This window comes from Hyperolius riggenbachi, chromosome 4, assembly GCF_040937935.1.
Source record: "Hyperolius riggenbachi isolate aHypRig1 chromosome 4, aHypRig1.pri, whole genome shotgun sequence".
Classification (NCBI taxonomy): domain Eukaryota; kingdom Metazoa; phylum Chordata; class Amphibia; order Anura; family Hyperoliidae; genus Hyperolius; species Hyperolius riggenbachi.
The window spans coordinates 451,370,220-451,390,589 of NC_090649.1; the positions used below are offsets into that span (position 1 = coordinate 451,370,220).

Below are 20,370 nucleotides of genomic sequence, written 5' to 3' on the forward strand. Positions count from 1 at the left end.
AAATGGCGAGAAGGAGATTGGTGCACTGCAGAGTAGTCAATAAAATAAAATAAACTGATGAGATAAACAGTTGCATTTGTTCTTCTCCTGAGAATGACTTTTTTAGGTATCCTACAGTTTTATTTTATATTTAAAGTGAACCAGAGACGAAACACCCTTATGTATTTTACCATATATATCAGTGGGAACATGATAGAAAACATCTACCTTGCTCTCTGCTTCATTCTTCACTGCTCAGCCTGCTTGTTATCAGCCCTGATAAAATCCCCTACTAAGCATTGCTCAGGAATCATTATAGCTGAGTCTGTCTTCTCTGATGTCTTTTCAAGCCCAGGCCTGCCCCCTTCTGGCTCTGCTCTAATGACTCAGCTATAATGATTCCTGAGCAAAGCCAGACTGAATGCTCAGTCGGGGATTTTATCAGGGCTTAAAAGAAGCAAGCTGAACAGTGAACAATGAAACAGAGAGCAGGGTAGGTGTTTTCTCTAATGTTCCCACTGATATATATGGTAAATACATGAGGGTGCTTCGTCTCTTGTTCACTTTAAGTCTACTTTTTAAATGTTTACTGTTTCATTGTCATTGGCTGAATGACACATTCATTGAAGTATACCAGAACTAAAATCTACGAACTGTTGGCCCTTTTTATCTCTTTTCTTCTCTCAAAAGCCATTTACTGCCAGGAAAGTGTTTTATGGCTGTACGTCCTTATCAGTGTGGGTTACACTTTAGTCTGACCCTGTCCTGACCCAGGCAGAGACTGTCACTTGCATACCTGTTGTTTAACTCTTTCAGGCAGAGAAAGTCATTTATGTGCTTGGCACTGTACATACACATGTCTACTTCATCATGTCACATGTCATCTCAGGTATCCTTTAAATATTCTAATTTACATGCAAATTGTGTACAGCCAATCAAACACACTTTCTGCTGTTTCTGACTGGCCCAGTGCTAAGCAGAATACAATTTGCATAAAACGATAAGCATCCCTTTGACTATCTCTACTACAGAACTAAAGTAGTGGCTGGATAGTGTAATGGTTAAGGGCTCTGCCTCTGACACAGGAGACCTGGGTTCGAATCTCGGCTCTGCCTGTTCAGTAAGCCAGCACCTATTTCAGTAAGGAGTTTCTTGGGCAGGTCTCATTAACACTGCTACTGCCTACTGAGTGCGCTCTAGTGGCTGCCTCGCAAGCGCTTTGAGTCCGACAGGAGAAAGGCGCTATACAAATACTACTACTGCCATTATTAGCAGGGTTCTGCGCAGGATGGTGGACTCTACACAACTGAACACCTAGGGCTTGATTCACAAAGCGCTTGTGAAAAGCCCCTCTTCACACCTAAACTGAGTTTAGGCATGTAAAAATGAACTTGTGCGCAAAACTTTGCGTTTGCACAGTGCGGTGCACGTGAAACATCGCATCGCGGTGCAACAAAAACATCACACCGCCTATAAGGTTGCATGGGGTGCGACCTTAACGTCGCATAGTGCAACGTTAAGGTCGCAACCCATGCGACCTTATAGGCGCATCGGGTGCACCGTTTTCGTTGCACCGCGATGCGACGTCTCGCGCGCACCACGAGTTTATTTTAAAAACAGTGCTAACCTATTTAGCACCCTACTTTACACGCCCAAACTCTTTAGGCGTGCTAACTAGGTTAGCACCGCTTTGTGAATCAAGCCCTACTGTGGTACAAGAGGCAGCGGCATTGCTACTTGCTATCCCCAAAGATCAGTGGCACGTGTCCCGGATCTATTCTAGGGGTGCCCCTGATGTTCCCCAGGCAGAGTAAGGCAGCAAGAGGCAGTACTGATCTCCGGATTCTGCAGACATCTCTTCTGAGCTTCTCCCCCTAGTGTCTGAGAAGGAATCAGAAGCTAGAGCTCCTAGTGTCTGATTCTCGTATGCTAGGGGGAGAATTGCCAGCTACAGAGGATCTCTCCAGACTTGGAGAGTGGATGGAGGAGATGAGTAGTTCCTCCCTCCGTGCTACTCTGCTGGGAAGGGGGGTTCGTGGGGAGGAACAGTGAGGACACACACAACGATGCATGCTCCCTATGGAGGTTTCACAGCTTCCAGCATGTCACCACAACACCCAGCATGCCCCATAGAGGCACCCCAGCACCAGTATGCTCCATAGACGCACCACAGCACCCAGAGCCGGGACAAGGTCCTCCAGCACCCAAGGCTGAGACACCAAAGTGCGCCCCTCCATCCCTGCCACCCCAGCCGTCACACACTGATTGCTACTAGACTAAGAAGCGCCACAGGGCCCACAACCTCCCCAACACCTTAATATCTAGTTATCTGGCTTGCAGTCACTGCTATGTATCCCGTTTTCTTATTTCTTTCTGCTTCAAACACAATTAGGAATGACAGCTGAATGAATTCTGCGCCCCCTCTTACACTGCACCCTGAGGCTGGAGCCTCTCCAGCCTATGCCTCGGCCCGGCCCTGACAGCACCCATCATGGCACCACACAGCACTCACATGCCCCAGCATGCATTTTTTTTTTAATAATGGAGAGGGGCTTCATCCAACATTTTTGCTGGGCAGGCCTACTAAGACTGCTATTAAGTACATGTACATTTGGCTCCACCCATGACCACACCCACATTATGGTGCATGGCCACACCCTGCTGTAGTGCCCAAAAGTGCCCCGGATCTCTTAGGATCCTAGCAACACCCCTGACAAGAGGAACAGTAAAAAAAAGAAAATAAGACAACAGAAAATAGTTAGCGACTTAATATGAGGTTTGAACGAAAAAACACAGAATCATATATTAGCCCCAAGCAACAGAGATTATTGTAATATTCTTCCTAAGCTATTTATACCCAGCCAAGGCAGGAATACAAACATATTGTTTTCCAGTCTATGATCACAGCATAGAATTCTATTCATCCTAACATATATCCTCCATTATGGTAAATGCCAGCATCACGTACAGTAGGTAATGTCATTATTGTACATGTAAACAGATTTTCCGATGAGCACAAAGGGGGTTCGGAGGAAATAGCGCTATCGCTTGGAGAAGGGAACAGCGGGAGATCCTCAGATTGGTTAAAAATTCTATTTGTAGTGAAAGAAATACAATGTACCCAGCGTGACGAGGGCTATTGTGCTCCGGCAGAGAAACACAAGCCGGCACAAAGGAGATGTGGGCCCATCCAACTGACCTCTACCAGTCATTTCCCATCTAAGAGACAAGGCGGCCGGCGGTCCCTGGTGACGTTGGCCATTAAATATGTGTGCTCGGACGAGAACAAATATCCGATGTTCTTATCCAGCTCATTGGAATGGAAAGTTCCTAAGTGCAGCAGTGATTCAGAGCAGAACTCAAATGCAGGTGCTTCGACCTTAAAGAACAACAAAGGAGGAAAAATAAAGGATATTTCCAGTCACAACCTGATGGAGGGGTTTTGAGCTTTTCAGTAGGGAGTTTTCATGCCCTACTGTGGAAACTCTATATTAACTTATTTTTTTTTTACTTTTCTTCTGTACCATATGTAAATCGGGCTTTCCCACCGGGATTCCATGGCATTTCCCCTCCTGGTAGGAAAAGACTCGGGAACGGAGGTAGTGGTTTGACAAACATACCTCCTTTGCTCCTCTGTGTTGACTTTACTCATTATCTGGTCTACCCAAGTTCCTTCTTCTCTGGCCACCCTGAATTCTAGACTCCCTACCTTTTCACCCCTAGGCTCTTGAGTTCCAGGCTCCATACTTTTTCACCTTAGGTCCCTCGTTTTCCGACCTCCATACTTCAGCCCCAATACTAAGGCCTGGATTTACCTTACAGGAGCCTATAGGCACAGATGTCCTGGCACCTTAGACTTCACTTTTACCTAAAAACCCCCACCGAACCGCATCGCAAGTGTGCTGGCTGGCCCAGCTGTCATTTCACCCTTACTTCCCCTACCTGTCATACGTAATTACAGATGTCCCTTCGCATTAGGTAGCCAGAAGTAACCTCAATATTAAGTAGCTAGAGGTGCCCCCAAGTAGTAGGTAGTTAGAGTTACCTCAGTATTAAGAAGCTAAAGGTGCCCCTGATTTAAGGGCGATCTCATCAGTGGAATGCAGAGAGCAGGGTGAGTAACTTCTCATTTACACTCTCATCAGGACTCTGCATAATGAAGGAGGGAGTGAGGCACTCAGGGAGGAGAGTGTGCCGCCTTTCCATCATCAGAAGCCTGTAGGCATGTGCCTACAGTGCCTTATGGTAAATCCGTCCCTGCCGGTACTTTTGCAACTCTGGCCCATCAAGTTGCAGCCTCAATATCAATACCCTGGAGCTCCAGCAACCATACTTCTTCCCCTCTGACCCTTAGAGTTCCTCCAGCCTCCTTCCTTTATTACCTCGGACCACCCTGAGTTCCAGCCTCCATAATTTTTAATCACTTATGAAAAATAATGGATAAAATAAGCAATGCTTTTGCTCAGCTTGGGATTTGACCCTCTGCTGCACTTGACTGGTTAATTTCTGGCCTGCATACATTTACATAAAAAATATCAAGTGACATCAATTTTGAATTATTAACACCTCACCTCCACAGTGCAGTGCCAAGCTATCTTTACTAGAAGGCAGTAAAGCAAGACTTTCCTTGTATTCACACAGCTTGCAAGCTAAAGGAGCATGTGCAGATCACAGCTTGCAAGTCAGAGGAGCATGTGCAGATCTAAAAACATCATATTTTCAAGTTTAATATTTTTCTGATGAAAAAAAAAACTTTTGAAAAAAAAAATGATTTGCAATCATCACAAGTCTTATAAATAATTACTGCAAGGATAAAAATCAACATATAGTCGCTTTAAGTATAGTGTATAATTATTTCAGTAAGTACTCTAAAAATCTGCTTGGAATTTGGGTCACATGATCTTCGATCGCTGCTTTCTGGACAGCATTATTCAGCACTGTGGACGGACCTCCACAATGAACAGAGTTTATTGGCTACATGGCATGGGCGGGGCAGCAACTGCTCAGCTCAGACACCAGTTTCTTCACACAGGAAGCTCAGTTACAATAGGGGGTTTGATTAATGTAGGTGGAGTTTTGTGAATGGTGCTGTGACATATGTCCCAGCACCATCCTCTCCGTCCAATGCCCCCTGTGTCCCCTGCTCTAATCAGCCGAGATCTTTGGCTGACTAGAACATTGAATACTGGTGAGGAGGAAATGGCAGTTATCCTCCCTAGGAACGCCCACTTGTAACTCTGTAATTTTTAGACCTGTTAAAAAAGAAAAAAAAAAACACAGCATAACTCGTGTATTCCTGGTTCCCTTCGCTGACTAGTCAGCTCTCCCGTTCCGCTGCTGTGCCCTCTCGTATCTGCCAGCATCTTCACCGCTGTGGTGCTGACCTGGAATAACCTGAAAAGTACTTCCGGGTCAGTGCCATAGTGGTGAAGATGCCAGCAGATACGAGACAACACGGCGGGCTAATGGGAGAGCTGACAGGGTGGAAAAGGCAGCAATGGGAACCAGGAGTAAGTGAGTTATGCTACTTTTTTTTGTTTGTTTGTTTTTTTGACAGGTCTAAAAATTTCAAATCAGGAGTACTTTAAGGCCGGATCCACACTATAAGCGCTTTTGTGAGCGCTTGCGTTTGATTAGCGCTTGCTGAGCGCTTCTTTTAAAATCGTTTCCATTCACTTTCATAAAAATCGCAGGAATTGCCGCGATCACATACGTGAAAAACATACACGATCACAGCGATTTTTTACGCAATTTTAATGAAAGTGAATGGCAGTGTATTTTTAGCAAGCGCTCAGCAAGCGCTAATCAAACGCAAGTGCTCACAAAAGCGCTTATAGTGTGGATCCGGCCTAAGAGCTACTTTTTTAAAATCCATTTTATGAGAACGCTATTTGTCTCTTTAAAGTCAAACTTTTGAAAGTCTATTTCACCACCTGGGCTAAACTTATTTAAAACCATTGCCCAAAGTTGTGTTTTTAATAATATCTATTTTGCTACAGGGAATCAGCCTTAAAGTCCCGCTTTAAAAGATGTAGAAAAACAATGCAGGCACATAATAGGTAATTATCGATTTCTGCGGCCGGCCGCTTCTTGTCGTGGAGATGAAGTTTGTAGTTTCAGGCTATGTTTAAATAAGCGCAGAGACATGTTTGAAATTTGTACTTTCCATTTGACATCTGTAGTGTGTGACATGCACCCCCTTTTTTATTGAGCAAAAAAAAAAAAAAATGCTGGTATTTTATTTATTACGTACCTAGCAATCTTCCAATCAATACTCCTGACAGATTAATTTATTTTTTCTATTTTTCTCAATCCTAATAGGAGAAGTGACAGAGGCGGCAGCTGGGAGCGACTCGCAGGCCTGTTGGTAAATTTCGTCTGGCCGGATCTCCTCGAAGATAAGTGAGTCAATTTCAGATTAATAATAACTAATATCGCCTCGTGGAAGGGACAGATTAGAGACATACATTGTGCTGCACGTTTTTGATCGAGTAATGAGAAATGAATTTGTATTTTATTTTTTTTCTTCGTAAAGTGATGTCGAGCGCAAACACCAGAACTGTCACAGAGGAGCTGGACCACAGGAAGCTGTGAATACATCGTTTATAATGAAGGAAATATTGTCTGTTTACTTTAGTACTTCTCTACCCTATACAGTTCCCTGGTGTCTATTGGCCCCCCTCCAGAGCCAGATCATCCACGAGGCAACATAGGCAGTTGCCTAGGGCCTGGAGAGAGTCTAGGGGCCCGGTTTATGCTAGCCCCCAACAAATCTCACCAAAAAAGCTAGGTGGCCATCAATAGTGATTGTCATGTCTAGGAGAACTCATTTGATCAGTTTGGTCAGGTAATAGATAAGTAAGTCTGTGATTTGCTAGACATGATCATGTGCTAAAGCAGGATGTGATCACAGCAAATCAGAGCTTTGCTAATCTTTCAGCTAATCATACAAATCACATGCTTCTTTATGAGTTCTCCTAGACATGACCATCACTAGCCATCAAGGGTGGAGCCAAAGTTGTAGCTTGCCTAGGGCCCCATTTTACCTTAATCCATCTATGCCCCCCTCCCCCAAATAGTTCCCTGGTGTCTGGTGGCCCCCCTCCTTCCCCTATACAGTTCCCTGGTGTCTAGAGGCCCCCTCCCTCCTCTATACAGTTCATTGGTGTCTACTTGCCCCCTCCCTCCCCTTAACAGTTCATTGGTGTCTAGTGGCCCCCTTCCTCCCCTATAGAGCTCCCTGCTGTCTAGTAGTCTCCCTCTCACCCCTATACAGTTCCATGGTGTCTGGTTGTTTCTCCCTCCCCTCTATGCAGAGATCTATGCAGGGAATAAAGGAGGTAAGTTAGTTCACGCCTTCATCACATCACGGCTGGACTACTGCAATGCTCTTTATGCTGGCCTCCCCAAAAAGGACCTGCGTCGCCTGCAATTAGTGCAGAATGCTGCTGCCAGATTGCTAACAAACCAGCCTCACCACTGTCACATTACACCGATCCTTTGCTCACTTCACTGGCTACCAGTAGAAAGGAGAATACTCTTCAAGATTGGACTGCTGACATTCAAATCCCTGCACAATCTGGGCCCTGGATACATGAAGGACTTGCTGAAGCTGCACCACACCTCTTCCAACCTCAGATCAGCAAGTTCTATAAACTTGGTCACTCCCAGAGTGCTCCTCAAAAAATCTGGAGACAGAGCCTTCTGTCATGCTGCCCCTACTCTTTGGAACTCCCTACCTCACCCAGGAAAGACAGCACCATCCCTGGAGCTATTCAAATCCAGACTGAAAAGCCACCTGTTTAGCCTGGCATTTTGGGACTTATAAAATTCTTCCTCTGTACCACGATGGTCTGAGCCATGCTTATGCGCTTTGAGTCCTACGGGAGAAAAGCACTTTACAAATGTTATTTGTTGTTGTTGTTAGTTACTCACCTCTTTGCTCTAATCAACCGCACATCAAGCTGACTGTAATGACAGACCAGATAATGCAACGCAATCTGAACTTGAGCCCCAACATTCAGGCTGTCATTAGCTGCTGTGACCCCTCTTCTGCTTCTCTCCATCCTGCTGCCATCGGGATATCTCAAAGGTGCTGCGGGACAGGGGACTATGCCTTCCAACCCGGGACAGTCTCAGTAAAGCCCGGGATGGTTGAGAGGCATGCAACCAATAAGGACATGGGAGGAAAATACCCACCACTTTGAGATCAAACCATGGTTGGATCTTGTGATATAAATCTTGGGATATAAACCCCCTACCCCAGAAATTAAAAAAATGTTCCTTCTGTCTGATCAAAATCTGTAAACAAGACCAAGCAGGACTGACAAGCGACAGTAGAATTTTCTCAAGAAACATTCATCCGTGTGAATGGAGAACCATCGAGGGAATGCTGGAATCTTTGCAACCGTCCATGGCTTAATGCCTTGGAGGGGCTTCCAAAGGAAAGGGTCATAATTCTCTCCATCCTTATCATTTCTGTGAAGCCGTAGATTTGTTGTGATGTAAAGTACTGCGGAGAATCGGCAACAGACAGACTATGGCGTGGTGACAAATGATATGAGCTGGGAAATATGCTGACTTCCTCAATAGTTGATAAGATTGCCAGCAATTTAAACATTATTCAACATAATGGACCTTCCCAGGGGAGGAGGTGATTTATTTGCCGCCACCAAAACCCACGGTGCTATTTTTGAAATGACATGCACTTATGGATGTGTATTATTATCAAGTCGGAGGCATCATAATTCCTGGTCACTGTCAATTATGTTTCTTAAGTTTGCAAATAAACAAATTAACGTGGCAGGAACTGAAGTCGATCAATTAATGCTTACGGAATAGCTCATGGGATAGCAAAACATGTGGGGTTGTTCTGATTGGATGGTGAGGATCATGTGATCAGCAAGGATAACGCTTTAAAAAAAAAAAAAAATCAGCTGAGAACGTTTTTAGGAAAGTAGATTAATAGCATGTAAAAGACATTTTTTTTCCTTGAAAATTAATTTGTATAAAAATGCATTTACCATGCCCAGCTGCCCAACTGTGAAGACAATTATAATTTTTGTTAAAATAAATTATGACAAAAAGTATCACCTTTAAAGGACCTCTCTAGTGAAAAATGTAAGCAGTTAAATTCTGACAGAACTGACAGGTTTTGGACTAGTCAATCTCCTCATAGGGCATTTGCTGGGTTTTCTTTGTTATTTCCTGAATGGTAATTGCTAAGTCTAACTAACAAAATAGAGTGCAAGCAAGTAGGGAGGCTGGCTGGTATCTTACTATGTTGGCAGTTAAACTGCCCTTCAGGAAATGCTTGTGAAAATAAAGAAAACTCTTAGAATCCCCCATGAGGGGATAGACTAGTCCAAAACCTGTCAGTTCAGACAGATTTTAACTACTTTCTTTTTTTTCACTTGAGTTGTCCTTGTTGGTTTTTTTTAAGCAAAACGGTTTGGCAACAGGCTCATTATAACGTTGCAGCAGCAGAGGAATGTGTGCATCAAACACCAAGTTAAAACCTGCTATATCTGGCTTTGCAAATTTGGCCTAATTGGCTTGATCACGAGGAAATGCTCATGCAAATTTGCATTTGCTTTTGCATGCCATTTGATTGGGGCATGGGGAAGCCTCCCCCTGGCGCCCCTGGATAGTGCTAAATGTTGCATGAGCTAATCCCCACAGGGCAACCGTTTTGCGTTAATTAGTTTTAGACCCTGCATAATATGGCATGCGAAAGCAAGTGCAAATGAGGATTGCCTCGTGATCAAGCCAAAAGGCCACATTTGCAAAGCTATATATATCAGGTTTTAACTTGGTGTTTGATGCACACATTCCTCTGCTATTGTGTCATTATAGTGTTGGTATTCTTCTTACAAGCTCATTATAGTGGTGACATTCTCCTAACAAACTTTTTATTGTAAACTACTGGGTGGAGACTCCCAAAATATATAATTAGACAATTAAAAACAGTGTAAAATAAGAGGTGATGTTGGCTTACCTCTCCAAAAAAACCCCACATACTCCAGACATTTGTGGTGTACATTTTTTTTTTTAATAGCACAACATAAAGACAATGCGTTCCGCGGGTGTATCCTGCTTCTTCAGGTCTTTATAATGTGCTTGATAATTTAAATATTTTCACTGTAAAAAGCTCAAACTTATTAAAAACAACCCTACCCATTTCTAAATAAGCAATCCTTCTATTTTTATATTACCAATTAAATTATTTAGAATGTCTACAAATTATGCAAATTATGCATCATCCAAACATATACATAACATGATTATAAAAATTATGAATCTTTCCAAAAAACATGATTTCACTCTTGAAGTACTAGACAGGAATAGTAAATAACTCTATCATAAAAATTCATAAAAAGCTCATTATGGTAGTGCGATTCTCCTAACAAGTTCATTATAGTGGTGCCATTCTCCTTACAAGCTCATGTTAGTGGTGACTTTCTCCGAACATACTCATTATAGTGGTAAAAGTCTGCTTACAATCTCTTTATAGTGGTGACATTCTCCTAACAAGGTCATTAAGTGGTAACATTCTCCTAACCAGCTCATTATAGTGGTAGCATTTTCCTGACAAGCTCCTTATAGTGTTGACATTCTCCCGACAATTTCATTACAGTAGTGACATTTTTCTAACAATCTCTTTATAGAAGTGACATTCTCCTAACAAGCTCATTAAAGAGGTGACATTCTCCTACCAAGTTCATTAATCTCATCTCAAAAGGGGAAGTTGAAACTAGCAGAACTAGGAGTGAATAGGGCAGGTTATGTTTTCAATTTCCTACTAACGTCTTCTCTAACCTAAGCCTCTCCCCTACCTAACCCCACAGCCCTACACTAATGTCCCTGTGCCGCATTACAGCCAGCTGGAGTTCCGCTACTCTCTGCGCCATCATAGCAGTAAATTGCATTGCGGCGATAGTGGGGGCCACATCACCAGGTGCAACCCAGCAGCCTCTGGTGCCCATTTCACCTGTTTTGGCCCGCCACATCTGCTTTTACCCTATACTGTTAACATTTTACCAAAGAAATACTGCTATTATTATTGTTATTATTTAGTATTTATATAGCGCCGACATCTTCCGCAGCGCTGTACAGAGTATATTGTCTTGTCACTTAACTGTCCCTCTGAGGGGCTCACAATCTATTCCCTACCATAATCCTATGTATGTATTGTGTAGTGTATGTATTATAGTCTAGGGCCAATTTAGGGGAAAGCCAATTAACTTATCTGTATGTTTTTGGGATGTGGGAGGAAACCGGAGTACCCAGAGGAAACCCACGCAGACACAGGGAGAACATACAAACTCCTTGCAGATGTTTGACCTGGCTGGGATTCGAACCGACAACCCAGCGTTGCAAGGCGAGAGCGCTAACCACTATGCCACCGTGCTACCAAACCTGTGCACTACCCCTGCTAGTCACATGAAATGCTCAAGATCGGATTTCTACTTTTTGCGCCCCATGCCGAATATGTTGCGACTCCCCTTTCCTGTGCAGCCTTCTCTTCCTTGTGTATCATGCATTTACTGTAGCCCCTCTCTTTCATTAACAGCTCCTATGGGCATCATTGTCTCTTTTCCATGTGTTGCTCCATATTTTCAGCCTCCTCTTTTCTATGTAGCAACTCCTCTTTTATGTTCAGGTGCGCCCTTGGGCTGCTGCCGCTCGAGGCCTGGGCCTTTGTGGCCTTTACAGAAATCCAGCCCTGGAAATGCTACGCCACTAAATTCTCCAGCAATAAATACCGTATATTCTGGCATATAAGACGACGTCCCAACTTTTCCAGTTATAATATAGAGTTTGGGATATACTCGCCGTATAAGACTACCCCTCTTCCAAGGCACACCAAATAAAATTTTTTTAAAAAATCATACACTGGTGCTATGTATGAACAGATATAGGTGCTGTACTGTATGTGGTACCCAGTATATAACAGTATACAGGCGACTGACTGGTTGGATTGGTTAGCTCTCCCTCTCCCTAAGTGAATTGGTCAGCTCTCCTTGTCTCCCTGTTTATCAGAGTGGTATGGAAGAATAGATTGTGCTGTGCCCATAAAACTTGCCTCTTTCACCCTTCTGGCCCGCCCTTGTATCCTATTTACCTCCTTCTCTGCCTCTCAGATCTCTTCACTACAGTCCTCAGCAGCGAGATCTGAGAGGCAGTAGCAGGATAGGGAATATAACCCGGCATCAATAACACCCAGCATATAAGACAACCCCTGACTTTTCAGATGATTTTCAAGGGTTAAAAAGTAGTCTTATACGCCAGAATATACAGTAGATCTTTTCTCAATGTGAAAACCGCTGGGGAATCGCAATCGCTCGTGTGAAAGAACCCCAAGTCCTTTCAGCCGCATGTCACTAAAAGTAGCTTATCACTTTAAATATTGTAATGGCTGTGACTCCGCTACACGTTGCGCTATTCTCCTCCGTTCTGCTCTAAGCTCAGGTGCCCTGTGATGGGAAAAAGAACACGTCTTTCTAACCGATTGCCCAGCTTTATGATACGATATCCATTTAGCAGGGACACATTTGCACACTGTGATTGCTCTTTGTACTGCTTTACTGAAGAAGGTCATTATTGTTCTATTACGTCTTTTCAGTTGGCGGAGCGGCGGCGGTAATGAAATGCGTTCTTGAGAAGACGGCGCGCGTCGTGTCGCCATCACGACCAGAACAGATTCATATATATTCCATAGAAAGCTAGCGGCCCCCCGTCCCTCTAAGCTAACGACTGCGGAGACCCTACTGCTGTTCAAGCAGCCTCATCGCATTTCGCATTTTTCCATTCTAATTTAAAACCGCGTTCCGCCGTACTTTTCCTACAACGCGGGGGCACTACGGGCAGCTGTTAGCCCCCAAGGCAGAGATATTCCATGTTATTATTCAGCACTGCGCTCGCAAATGTCACAGCTGCGTAAAAAAGAATGACTTTGTTTAGAGCAAAGGTTCTACTATACGGTCTGATGTTACAGCATCCCCCAACTCTGAATATGCCTTCTTTATTTCCCTATGACTCATAAACGTCTGTGCCGGGGCTATTAACATTTTATTTACAGGGTCTGAGCAGACAAAACAAAACAAAAAAACGAAGTGAACTCCAGGTAAAAATAAACTAATGAGATAAATAATTATATTTATCCTCCTACTCCTAAAAATTACTTTTTTAAGTATCTTAGGGTTTTCTGTTATATTTAAACATTTACAAAGTAGGTTGAATGTTTTACTGTCTCTAATCAGTGGCAGCCTATTAAGTATCCCAGAGTTAGAAAAAGGTCAATAGTTCATGTGTTTTATCTCTCCCTGCCCTCAGACGTTGTATTCTGCCAGGAAAACTTTTATGGCTGTAATTAGCTTATCAGTGATGTTCACTATATTCCCGACAAGACAGAAGCTGCCACTTCCATACCTAGAAATAAACTGTTTCAGGCAGCAAAACAAAACAAGTAAAAAAGCCTGGTTATTAATATGTTTTGTACTGTACATACACATGTTTATCTAATCTTGTCACATATCGCCTGTGGTACACTTCAAGGATACAATTCAAAATCCTGACTCTTGCCTACAAAGCATTTTACAACCTGGCTCCTTCCTATTTAAATAAACGTATTACCAGCTACCATCCTACATGCAATCTCCGCTCTACTAACAATGTTCTCCTGTCCTGTCACCTGGGGGTGTTAGTGTTAGGCATAGGTAGGGGAGGTTAAGGTTAGGCATAGGTGGGTGGAAGGTTAGGCAAATGTAGGGGGAGGTTAGTGTTAGGCATATGTAGGGGGAGGTTAGTGTTAGCCATAAGTGGGGGGTTAGGCAAATGTAGGGTTGGGTTAGTGATAGGCATAGGTAGGGGGAGGTTAGTGTTAGGCATAAGTGGGGGATTAGGCAAATGTAATGCTGGGTTAGTGTTAGGCGTAGCTAGGGGGAGGTTAGTGTTAGGCATAAGTGGGGGTTAGGCAAATGTAGGGCTGGGTTAGTGTTAGGCGTAGGTAGGGGGAGGTTAGTGTTAGGCAAAGTGGGGGGTTAGGCAAATGTAGGGTTGGGTAAGGTCCAGTTCACATTAGTGTTTTTGTGCGGAGCCGGCCGTATGGATCTGGCCATCAGGATCAGGTAAAAACTGTCAGTTTTTACAGCGAGTGTGCTGTAAGCTGTCAGTTTTCAATTTGTTCCTATGCAGCGGAAAAAACTTCCATTTCCGGGGTCCTGCTGCATTTTTTTGTCCGTTGAGTGGAATGGACAACGGATCCGTACAAGCGGATGGCTGTGAACGGATCCATTGGTTTAACATTGGATTCGCTCGCATACCGGACTGTTTGTACTGTATACGTTCCGCTCCCGTTCTGCTCAACGCTAAGGAGGTTAGTGTTAGGCATAAGTGGGGGGGGGGGGGGGGGGTTAGGCAAATGTAGGGTTGGGTTAGTGTTAGGTGTAGGTAGGGAGAAGTTAGTGTTAGGCATAGGTCAGAGATTAGTGTTAGGCATAGATAGGGGTATTTCTAGACGTTGGTGGGAGAGGTTAGTGTTAGGTAAAGGTGATAAAAGCTGATAGTAGAATATCAGTAACGTTACCGATATTCTATCTATCAACAAGAGCAGGCGCCCAAATCACAGGCACTCTAATTAGATGTAGATCGGGGCGATATTGCAACCATCTACAGATGTCTTAGAGGCCTCTGTAAAGGTTTTCCATTTCACGGTCATTTTGGAATTACAAGACTAATTTTGTTCTCAAAAAGAGTTTTGTTGTCACAAAATGTGCGGCTGCTCATCTGACAATGTGGACATGGGGAGCCTCCTCTGCACATATCACAGAGCGGCCGGAGCGCCAGTGATTAGCCTTTGTCTGCTGGTGTCATGAGCAGAATAATCAATTGTTACTGAGGCATAACCAGCGGAATGTTGAAAGCAATTTCAATTCACAAACCAAATACCTCTCAGCGGGGGATCATTGAGCGGCCGGGCTCAGAGCGCCGGGGAAAAATACGATACCTTTCACTTGCTTTTCTCCAAATCCCTCATCCTGGGCTCGGCTTCCATAAATTGAGTTATTTTCTCTCCCGGCCTTGATGTGCTGTAGTTGTTTATCTTCATTCCTAATTTATCTAAACAAGAGAATGAGAAAAACTCTCTGTTGTTCAACATTTTATGAACTTGCTAAGCAGAGGATAGAGGCGTTGTCAAGTTAGTTGTCATTTTTTCACTAAAGAGGCCCTGTAGTGACACATAGTAGAATGCAGTAAATTATTCAGGATATACACTTTTACAGTAATTTCCCTGGTTTCAGCATCAGAAACATTTCCTATATACAGTATATTGCTGTATATTGGTATGTAATTGGAATTCTCAGAAACAAACATTCTGCAGAGCTGCATCTGACAAGACTAAAGTGTACCAGAGATGATTAGAGAAAAAGATTTTTACTTACCTGGGGCTCCTTTTAGCCCCCTGTAGGCCGTCAGCTCCCTTGATGTTAAAGGATACCCGAGGTGACATGTGACATGATGAGATAGACATGGGGATGTACAGTGCCTAGCTCACAAATAACTATGCCGTGTTCCTTTTTTTCTTTCTCTGCCTGAAAGAGTTAAATATCAGGTATGCAAGTGGCTGACTCAGTCCTGACTCAGACAGGAAGTGACTACAGTGTGACCCTCACTGATAAGAAATTCCCCTTTTTACCTATTTCTTGCTCTCAGAAGCAATTTTCTGCTAGGAAAGTGTTTTATAGTTGGAATTTCTTATCAGTGAGGGTCACACTGTAGTCACTTCCTGTCTGAGTCAGGACTGAATCAGCCACTTACATACCTGATATTTAACTCTGAGGCAGAGAAAGAAAAAAAGGAACACAGCATAGTTATGTGTGTGTACATACACATGTCTATCTCATTATGTCACATGTCACCTCAGGTATCCTTTAAACATCAGGTATATAAGTGGCAATTCCTGTCTGAGTCAGGACTGAGTCAGCCACTTACATACCAGATATTTAACTCTTTGAGGCAGAGAAAGAAAAAAAGGAACACAGCATAGTTATTTGTGTGCTAAGCACTGTACATACACATGTATATCTCATCATGTCACATGTCACCTCGGGTATCCTTTAAACATCAGGTATGTAAGTGGCAATTCCTGTCTGAGTCAGGACTGGGTCAGACTACAGTGTGAGCCTCACTGATAAAAAATGACAACTATAAAACACCTTCCTAGCTGAAAATGGCTTCTGAGAGCAGGAAAGAGATACAAAGGGTCAATAGTTCATAGATTTTAGCTCTGGTATACTTCAATGAATGTATCATTGAGCAAAAACAGTAAAACAATAAAAACGTAAGAAGTAGATTTAAATATAAAATAAAACTGTGGAATATCTTAAAAATTCATTTTAGGAGGAGGAGGATAGATACAATTGTTTATTTCATTAGTTTATTTTCACCTCGGGCGTCCTTTAAAGGACAACTGAAGTAAGAAGAACATGGAGGCTGCCATATTTATTTTCTTTTTTAACAATACTGGTTGCCTGGCAGCCTTGCTGGTCTATGTGGCTGCAGTATGTCTGAGTGTGTAACAAGCATGCAGCTAACCTTGTCAGATCTGACATTAATGTCAGAAACACCTCATATGATGCATGCCTGTTCAGGGGCTATGACTAAAAGTATTAGAGGCAGAGGATTAGACGGACAGCCAGGCAACTGGTATTTCTTAAATGAAAACAAATATGGCAGCCTCCATATCCCTCTTGCTTCAGTTGTCCTTTAAAGCAAACATCATATATCGATGTACAGAGGCGCCAACAGACCACTCGGTCTTTATCTCTGTCATTTGTAGTGTGATACTCCTGTTGTTTAATGCCTGAAGAAGCGTGATTGTGCCCGTGAAATGCGTCGCAGTTTGTCTCGGAGTATGTGAATAAATTGTTTTTGACTTCAAGCGACAGCATCGAGTCTGTTTTAGGTTGGCTGGTCCACCACCACCACCTGAATATTTTAAGCCTTTTAGTGTGTTTTATCCTGTTGGCGCCTCTGTACATCGATATATCCAGTTTTCCACCCTTGGTGGAAGGGTGATACACCCTCTTCTTCTTCTTTCACAGAGAGCGACATCTTAATCCTGAATGGGGACAGGTCTAATCTCCTCACCTGCCTATACAGTGGTTGCCTGAGCGGTAACCCATGTTTGTAAGTATAATACTTACTTGTCATTTGTTCCTCCTCGTTCCAATACATACTACACTATACCGGGCTCTCGGTTGTCTGTTTAAAGCAAACATCAGGCTCAGTTGCGGACTACTGCTTATGCAAGGTCCAGGCAATACGGTAAGTGTTTTGCGCATGCAAAGTTAATTAATACAGTACAACAAGATGTAAAAGGCGCTCAGGAATGTATAAAACGGAGTTAAAAACAGCTAAATGAAAAAAAGGAGAGGGGCTTGTATCTCCAGTCGAAAACCGGCATTTCTGATCAGAATTCAGAAATCGGGAAAAAAAACATTGGATCACCGCGGTCATTTTAGACCAATCACAGATGTGATCTTCCGTTTTTCCATTTTTCAGATTTTTTGAAGCAAAAAAAAAGACTAATAAAATGGTCCGCAAAAATCAGAAATTGATAAATCAGAAATTGGAAAAATGGAAAAAAAATGGAAATAAACATTGGCAGATATCGGAATTTAGGCATTTCTAACCATCCCTGTCAATGATGACAACTTCATATGGAATATGTTGGTGCTTTATAAATCAATATAAATAATAATATGACATTTTAATATGCACAGGCAACGTGTTTCGTGGGTCCATTCCACCTCCTCAGGCCAATTGTAGTGTAACCAAACAAAGAGCACCTCTGCTAGCGCAAAATGTCCTGTCTACGATGGAGAAAGCGAGTGGCCTGGAACAGTGCATGCGCAGTGGCCCTAGTTGGATCGCAGACAGCGACGAACCACATGACACCCAGTTAGAAAAAACAATAGATAGCACACTATGCTCTCCCCATTCTTACATTTCCCAGCATCCATGCATTTTACAGGAAACCACACCTCCTTTATAGAGGCAAACTTATTGATGACAGGAAATAGGGGGTGAGTAGCGGTAAGACCTCAATATTGCCAACAGGAAACTACTAAAGCTCTAAAGTCTGCTTTTCTTTGGCAAACAGCTGCAGACAAGCCAAAATATGAAAACTTTTTTCAGATGTAAAAAGTTCAGTTTCAAAGGTAATGTGTGCTAATAATTCATGCTGATTGACATAATTGCTCTGAGAATTAGCCTTGTTCGCTTGCGGGTTTTTAAACAATTTCTTTTTAAGCGAGTTCTTTGTCTACCAATTTCTTTTCCTTTTCGGGTTTGCTGGAAACATTTAAGCAGAGAGCAGCATGCAGATGTGTGTATATTCATGCAATGAATTAGAACTAACAGCCTTTACCAGCAGAATGAACACAGGCCAGATTTTATGCCTGGGAGCCTGTAAAAGGGGATTTGTGTCCTCGGCAAGGAATACCGCGTGATGGGGTGCGATGAGGACCCCTCTCCTCCAACCATGCGTGTCAGTGTGTGTTGTGTTCAGTAGTCACAGAGGCTGAGTAAAGGTTTATTTAGAGGATTCACCAACTTTCTAAACAGTGTATTCACTCCATGCTCCTAGCCAAGGCATAACAGGAGCAAACGATACACAACAGTCTAGATAATCCTATCCAGTTTTACAAGTAGCATAGTGCCAGGCTGCCAGCTACAGGCCAGATGTATAAACACCACATATTACCCTCTTGTTTTAAAATCTTCATTAAACAAATGTCCAGGGTGCTAATATCAAATTATAACCCAAAGCAGAACTATGCAAGTTAACTACATCACATAGTCCTTTGTCCACACAGGTGGTCTTCTTACTCTGAGTATGTTTGGTTAGTTCTGTTTCTGGTCATCATCAGTCACACTATTACCATGCCCTTCATAAAATGAAACATCTCACAAGTCCTGCCTAACAGGTACAAGACGACTGGCATTCTGTGTACATCCATCAGACCGTGTAAGGCCCCTTTAACAGTCTTCACAACTGAAGATCTTAGAGGCACTGGACGTTGTGGAAGTTGTATGCCAACCACATGAAGTTTGGTGCTCATATGTCTGCCATTTAACAACTCAACTGGCAATGCTTGTGTAGCTGCTTGGCATACATTAAATAGGGGTGCGAAGAAAAATAAGTGCCAGTTTTTGTTAACACTATTATTAATATCTACTGTATATTCCTGCGTATAAGACTACTTTTTCACCCTTGAAAATCTTCTGAAAAGTTGGGGGTCGTCTTATACGCCGGGTATCATTGATGCTGGGTGATACCCCCTATCCCGTTACCGTCTCTCAGATCTCGCTGCTGAGGACTGTAGTTAAGCGGCGCAGGTGCATATGTGTGAGATCTGAGAGGCAGAGAGGGAGGTAAATAGGATACAAGGGTGGGCCAGACAGGTGAAAGAAGCGTATTTTATGGGTACAGCGCGATCTATTCTTCCATACTGCTCTGATAAACAGGTAGACAAGGAGAGCTGACCAATCTACTAAGGGAGAGCTGACCAATCCAACCAGTCAATTGACTATATACTGTTATATACTGGGTACCACATACAGTACAGCACCAGTATATGATTTTTTTTAATTTGGTGTACGTTGGGGGTAGTCTTATACGGTGAGTATATCACAGACTCTATATTTTAACTGAAAAAGTTAAGGAGTCGTCTTATACACCCAGTCGTCTTATACGCCGGAATATACGGACTGATAGTCTTCATTTTTAAAGTGTAAATAGTGTAAATTATCATAATAAAAATTCAGTAGATATTAACAATATTTTACAACTCAACCTACTCTCACACATAAACCTCCCCCCTTGCTGACGTCTAACCCTAAAACTAGCCTTCCTGACACCTAACCCTAATACTAGCCTTCCTGACACCTAACCCTAAACCCCCCCTTCCGGATGCCTAACCCTAAAACCCTCCTTCCTGATGCCCAACCCTAAACCCCTCCTTCCGGATACCTAACCCTAAAACCCTCCTTCCTGATGCCCAACCCTAAACCCCTCCTTCCTGATGCCTAACCTTAAAACCCTTCTTCCTAAAACCTAACCCGAAAACCCTCCAACTGACGCCTAACCCTAAAACCCCCATTTCTGATGCCTAAGCCCAAAACTAGTCTTCATGACACCTAACCCTAAACCCCCCTACCTGATGCCTAACCCAAAAACCCTCCTTCCTGATTCCTAAGCCTAAAACCCCTCTTCCTGATGCCTAACCCTAAAACCCTCCTTCCTGATGCCTAACTTTAAACCCCTCCTTCTGTATGCCTAACCCTAAAACCCTTCTTCCTGATGCCCAACCCTAAACCCCTCCT

The 20,370-nt window shown here is 43.1% G+C and overlaps 1 protein-coding gene across 8 annotated transcripts in view; it reads right to left on the minus strand.

Annotated features, from left to right (window-relative positions):
- LRFN2 (leucine rich repeat and fibronectin type III domain containing 2) overlaps positions 1 to 20,370 on the minus strand; it is a 685,481-nt gene that overhangs the window by 514,289 nt on the left and 150,822 nt on the right. For 7 of the 8 annotated variants that reach the window (XM_068232724.1, XM_068232729.1, XM_068232725.1 and 4 more), the window contains exon 2: positions 14,987 to 15,099. The exons of the other annotated variant lie outside the window; for it this stretch is intronic. The gene's annotated coding sequence lies outside the window, so the exon portion shown is untranslated. The remainder of the gene's footprint in view (positions 1 to 14,986; positions 15,100 to 20,370) is intronic. 8 annotated transcript variants of the gene reach the window in all.